We start from the raw sequence: 7,172 nt of genomic DNA, 5'->3' as shown, positions 1-7,172 counted from the left end.
TGTAGACTCAGGGTCTGAAGTGCCCATAGTCTGGCACTGATTGTTGTGGGACAAAGGTATTTTAGAGTATTAGCCCCATATCCCTCTCCCAGATTTGTTAATTATAAAAGTTCTGTTTGCTTCATTTCTAAGCTAGGCCATACTGGAAGAACTACACCAGAGTTTTCCTGCAGGAAGTCCTAGAAGCTTTTCAGGCGTGTTTCAAATGAGATGCAGACACATTTTGCTTCTGAATGCCAATATGGATAAGGTAGTTATACGGAGGCCCTGTTCTTCTCCCACTGAAGCCAGCTCTAAAATCTTCTGTAACATATAAGGATGCAGGTTTGATTTATATTTTATTTGGAAAGGCTGTGAAAGCAAGGCAGTGAAGTGATTTATCTTATTTAAGAATCAGGTCAGTAGCAAAACCCAGTCTCAGTCCCCTGGGTTTCAATTTTTTTCAGTCGCCTTCTCAAATGGGCTTAGACTTTAATGGCCAATCTGCAAGTGGTATAGGCTCACATGAATAACTTTTTCCCAGCCTAGGTGAACTCTTCAAAGACATCTCAGCAGCAAGTGATCACACTTGATGCTTTCAAAAGGGTTCAGGTGTGAGGTATGGAAAATCAAATTTCTGAGAGACTTGTTGGTAAAATAAATTATAATGGGAAAATACAGTTAATGACAGTGCTGTCACTAGGGGAATTGGAGAGTTTCTCACACAGTACTACAGGCATAATCTTATTATCATTTTTAAACCCATAAATCTGCTTGGTCTCAGTGAAAAGAAAGAGGAAATTCCTTCCACTATGGTGGTAAATTTTTCATTAAATGGATTAAGAAAGTCAAAGCCCTTCAACAGTTGGATCTGGTGAAGGATGTAATGGGCATCAAGAAGGGCTTCTGCAGGCATTCCAACAGCAAAAGAAAGACTAAAGAAAAGGTGGACCTAGTGCTGAATGGGGTAGAGGACCTGGTGACAACAAACGTGGAGAAAGCTGGGGTGCTCAATGGTTTCTTCCCCTTAGTCTTTACAGGTAAGACTACTCTTCAGGAATCCCAGGTTCCTAAGACCAGTGGGAAAGTCTATAGCAACAAAAACTTACTCTTGATGAAGTTCAATTGAGTTAAGGAACACTTTAAGAAACTGAACATACACAGCTCCATAGAACCTGATGGGATGCACCTGTGACTGATAAGAAAGCTGGCTGATGTGTTTGTGAGGCCATTCTCAATTACCTTTGAAAGGCCAAGGCATACAGGGGAGGTTTCTGTAGAGTGGAAGAGACCAAATGTCACTCATATTGAAGAAGGGCAGGAAGGAGGATCCAAGGAACCACAGGCCAGTCATCCTCACCTCAGTCACTGGGAAGGTGATGGAGCAACTATTCTAGAAACCACTTTGCAGAAAAGCCCTTGAGGGTCTGAATGGACACCAAGATGACCATTAGCCCACAATGCACTCTTGCAACCAAAGAAAGGCCAACAGCCTCCTGGGTGGCATTAGGAAGCATGTTGCCAGTAGGTCGAGGAAGTCGATTCTTCCTTTCTGCTCAGCACTCAGCAACACATCTAGATGGCATGTCCAGGTTTGGTCTGCCCAGAACAAGAGACACATGGTCATAGAAGGCTACATGGAGACCTCAGCAGCCTTCCAATATCAGAAGGGGACCTACAAGGATGGCAGAGAGGGACTCCTTGTTGGGGACTGTAGCAATAGGACAAGGGGTAATGAGTTCAAACTTAAAATGGAGAGATTCAGTTTAGATATAAGGAAGAAGTTCTTTACTGTGAGGGTGGTGAGGCACTGGAACAGGTTACCCAAAGAAATGATAAATTCTCCATCCCTGGCAGTGTTCAAGGCCAGGCTGGACAGAGCCTTGGGTGACATGGTCTAGCATGAGGCATCCCTGCGCATGGCAGGGAGGTTGGAACCATATGACCTTAAGGTCCTTTCCAAACCAAACCATTCTGTGATTCTATGATTCTAAGTTCACTAAGATGTTTAAGGAACTGGCTCATTGAGACTGAGTCACAAGGAGGCTGAGAGAGCTGGGACTGTTTACCCTGTACAGCTTCTCTCAAGTGGCAGAGCATTTTGTCACTTGGAACAAGCCCTATTATCATGGGCACACTGTTTCTACTGAAGAGTTAGATTTCTGACAAGCAGTACTTCAATTGCGGGGAGTCCATGTCTTCTCTATAAGTGCTTGAGACACAAAGCCCTAGCATACAGCACAGGATATGATACTGCAAAATATAGAAAAAATCGTTGATTACCATTTGTATTTTTAGTCTCCTCATTTAAGGAGAATGCAAAAGCAAACTTCAGCACTCATATCCAACTGTGTTATTCCTCATGACAGTATAAAATAGTGAGACAGTTTCACAACCTAGATTAAGAATGATAGTTTATATTGCTGTATAAAATTGCTAAAATTTACAGAAATCTGTATTGTGGACTATAAATTAATGTCAAAACTTCAAGGTTTTTTTGGGTTTTTTTCCCCCACTTTGTCTGTTTAAGCCACTGGGCAAGTTGTTGCATGAATAAATGTATTTCCTTCCTCTGAAACTGTGTAACATTAAATGCTGTGTTGTTGGTATAAAATACATGTCGTTCAGACAGAGACTATTATTCTGACAACAACATAGAATCATAGAATAGTTCGGGTTGGAAAGGACCTTAAGATCATCTAGTTCCAATCCCCCTGCCATGGGCAGGGACGCCTTCCACTAAACCGTGTCGCCCAAGGCTCTGTCCAACCTGGCCTTGAACACCACCACAGATGGAGCTTCTCATCAATCAACACCCCCAAGTCTTGCTCCTCAAGGCTGCTCTTGATCCTTTCTCTGCTCAGCCTGTATTTGTGCCTGGGATTGCCCTGACCCACATGCAGGACCTTGCACTTGGCCTTGTTGAAATTCATGAGGTTTGCGCTGGCCCACCTCTTGAGCCTGTCAAGGTCCTTCTGGACAGCATCCCTTCCCTCCAGTATATTGACAACACCACACAGCTTGGTGTCATCAGCAAATTTTTTGAGGGTGCACTCCATCCCACTGTCCATGTTGTCAACAAAGATGTTAAACAGCACCACTCACAATACTGACCTCTGAGGAATGCCACTTGTCACTGGTCTCCACTTGGACATTGAGCTGACTCCAACTCTTTGGGTGTGACCATCCAGCTAATTCCTTATCCAGCAAGCAGTCCATCTATCAAATCCACGTCCCTCCAGTTTAGACATAAGGATGTCATGTGGGACAGTGTCAAATACTCTTGCACCACGCAAAGATAGCATTGTACATTGGGTTTCAGTGTGTAATATGGTATAATGGTAATATGGTAATATGTAATGGGCACAAAGTGAAATACAGGAAATTCCATTTAAACATAAGACAAGAACTTATTTACTATGAGGGTGATTGAACAGTAGCACAGGTTGCCCAGAGAGTTTATGGAGTTGAATATATCCCTGGACACATTCAAAACCAAGGTGGTCACAGCTCTGAGCACCCTGCTATAGCTGACCCTTCTTTGAACACAAAGTTGGACTAGATAATCTCCAGAGGTTTGTTTCAACATCAGCTATTTTGTGATTCCGTGAAAAGATGTGATTAGATTTCAGCAATGTCTGAAGGAAGAGGAGGCTGCTGCAAATCTTTATGCTCCAGCCACCCAGAGCCAGCTGTGCAACAAGAACCCAGACTGCTTCCTTGGAACTGAGGAACCTCAAGAAGTTTATGAACTGCTATGGCTGGAAGTGCCCAGGTGAGACCCAGGCACGCATGCTGCATTGGTTTCTACAGAAAGGGACATGGGACTCCGTGCAATGATGAACCATGGCTTGACCCAGTGGGTGATCACCTGGAGTAATGAAAGGACTTGATCAATGGGGATATCACAACGGAGTGCAGGTGCACCTACAGAGTCCTATCATATCACAGCTCCAAAGGTCCCTTCTAGACTGCTATGACCATTTGTGTGCCTCTAAGCATAGCATTATTATATTTAGGATGAGAACTGAAGATCGGAGTGAGAACTGTGCAGTTTCCATTCCTGGAGGCTTTCAACTGCCTCAGACTGGATAAAGCCCTGAGCAACCTGGTCTGACCTCAGAGTTCACCCTGCTCTGAGCAAAAAGTTAGTCTAGAGATGTCCTGAGGTCCCTTCTAGCCTGAGTTGCCCCATAGCTCTATGAACGGTCCCTCTCCAATTTCCCAGGGACACTGGATGAATTGCAGAGCTACCCAGATTAGCACAGCAGTGTCCCCAGTGGATCCCCTGAGAAGTCAGTGGTATGTTCAAGCACCACGACACTGGCATTTACCTCTCAGGTTTTCCTCTGGGCTTCGGGGCATGCTGGCGGTGGCAGGAACAGTTACCCTGTGGGGAGTGAGGCTGAAGGTCCAAGCACTAAACACTTTTTGATTTTTAGGGGCACTGTTCATATCAAACTTGTTGGATGTGTGTTGCTCACCAAAGAGTGGGTACATATGTAGCCCCCACCCCAGGTCTGAGCTGCTCAGCAGCATCCACCTCGAGGAATGTTTCACTGAAGTGATTGTCTCCTGCTGGCTTGTCTGGACCTGCAGAGTGAGTCCTGCTGACCTGCTAGTACTCACAAAGGCCTCCCTGTGATTATTTTTTGTCTGGGAAAGTGACTTCCATTGTCTCAGCTTATTTATTTATTTCTTCCAAATGAGCATTTCACTTTCAGTTCTCGCAGAAAGGAAGAGTTTCAGCTTTTTTGACCAAAAATCTTGGGTTTCATTCCCTGGTGAGTGACAGCAGACAACTTTCTAAAGATTTAATACATTTCAGATTAGTTAAATTAAAGTTACTACACAAATCCTCCTCACCCTACAGCCTGCTTCATTCTTTTACACAAGTAAATAATATTATGTGTTCAGAACAAGCCCCAGTAAAAAGTTATATCGATATTATCACCATTCTTCCTCCTAGGACTTCACCAGGAGCCGGAGCTTATATATTTTTTCCTCATTCAAAAATCTTCTTTAAACCCTCAAGAGATTTGTGTGCACAAAATCAAAATCCCACAGATTCTTAAGAAAGTAGTTTCATTTCCACATGCTTTGTGTGTGTGTAATCAGATCTTTTAAAATTGGTTTGAGATACTGGACAAAATGTTCCTCACTAATAACTGGTCTTACACAGCAGAGGTTTCTTTTGAAGTACCAAGCATGGATACATGATCCTATTTAATGACAGCACTTTAAATTACAGGCTGGTTAATTCTATGTGAATTCTTCTCATCTGTTTCATATTTCTCATACACATTACTGTAAAACAAGCTGTACCCATTTCTGTCAGTGAAACCACTGTCCTAATCTACCATTTTTCTTAGAATCTGATAATAATGGTTAACTTTACCTCAAGAGAAAAACCTACAGGCAAACATGTCACACATAGCACAGTTTGACTAAGAACAGATACACGCCACTGGTCATAAAGGGTAAACACTTAAGACATTTAACCCAGCTGAGCGGTACTAAATGGAAGGCAGTGGTCATCTGGCTTTTGAATCACCTAATTGACATGTCAGAAAATAAGCATTTTATTGACAGAAGGTGATTGCAGAGAAAAGTCATTTTTCATTTAAATAGCCAGATACTTCCCTTCCTCCTTCCCTTTGTATTTGCACTGTGGAGGAACATTTTCTTAAGAAAGCAAAACCATAGTGCCTGGTCCATTTGTTATATTAGTTTTGCCCACACATCTTCCTTCTGATAGAGATTTTCTTGACTGCAATCATCTGCTGAGGATTCCAGCATAGAATAGTTTCCAAATTTTGTTTGCTTTTAACATTTCTAACTGTGGATGCCTTTTGAACTATGTTAGGAGTCAGCTATCCATGCCAAAGCTGCCCTGCAGAAGCATCATGCAATGCTTCTTGCTCAGAGAAACCACCCAGTCTTACCTCAGTGTAATTCCGCTGGAGTTGCCCTTCCAGGTTCTCTTTGGTACCAGTTGCCACTGAATGATGGGAAGAAAAGGGGCCCAAAGCAGTAACTCTGTGATTCTTATGAAACCCTAGTCCCAAAAGCAGTTTCAGGGCTGTGAGTTTTCCTTTGGGCTGTATGCACCACAGTTTCCTTCTTCAGCTCTCCTCAGCCATAGCAGTACCCTCCTATCAGGATAGAAGGTAGAAGATGAAGACATCTGAGAGCTGTTATCAGCCTGCCAGGGTCTTCTGCAAGGACCAGCTGCCAACTCTGGGGACATGTGCCAACACTGCCGCATCACAGACTCTCCCTATGTCAAAAAGCCACTTGGCTTGATCTTTAGCCAGATTACCCTGAGGACAGACAAGGATGAGTGCAAAGGGGGACAAGCCATCACCATGCTTGTTGCAAGACCTGGATTCACACCACTTCATCCTGGCCATAGATCCCTGTATCTGCTCAAAGAGAAAAGACAACCCACCAGAGACCATTAGGCGGGAGAATCTGGTCCATGGGTCCACTGCTGAAAAGGAGATGACCCTGCTGTTGTCTGCCATTGCACTGTCTTCCCCATCACCAGGGTCTAGGGCAGCACTGTATCCTGCCAGGTCACTAGGCTTGCCAGATGTGGTCCCTGTTATTTGCCCCACCACTGCAGGCTTCCCTGTACATGCTCATGCGACATGAAATACCTGCACTCATGGTGGTGATGAGCATCCTTTGGAGGAGAACTAGATCCAGGGTGAGACAGACAATCTTTTCCGAGTCCCAGAGGAGAGCACATGGAGTGGCACCTGCCATGGAAGAAAGCTAAAGGTGAGGACAGGGCATGAAGGTGATCTCAGAGAGGAATGTCTCACCTTTGCCTGAGTGGCAGGTAGCTGGGGATGCTGGTGCAGGGCAGCCCTCAACAACCCAGGGAGTGGAGGCTGCCCAGCTGCAGTCCTCTGTGCAGCTCCTCTTCCTCACAACAGCACAGCTCCAGCTGTTCATAAGCCCCTGTTTTTATGAGGTCGGGGCACAGAAATTTAAGTTAATACTGCCTGGGATCACACTGTTCAGTGCAGTCAGCCTGGAGAGTCACTCTCTCTGGAGATAAAGCACTGCTCCTTCATACTCTGAGCCAAATTTTGCAGACCTTGATCTGCATAGGGTCTTTCCTGAGCAGTACTGTTAAGACACTCTGCTGATAAGGAAAGGTAAACTGTATTTTATCCTTCATA

This window comes from Strigops habroptila, chromosome 1, assembly GCF_004027225.2.
Source record: "Strigops habroptila isolate Jane chromosome 1, bStrHab1.2.pri, whole genome shotgun sequence".
Taxonomy (NCBI): domain Eukaryota; kingdom Metazoa; phylum Chordata; class Aves; order Psittaciformes; family Psittacidae; genus Strigops; species Strigops habroptila.
Note: the sequence above shows the minus strand (reverse complement) of the source record.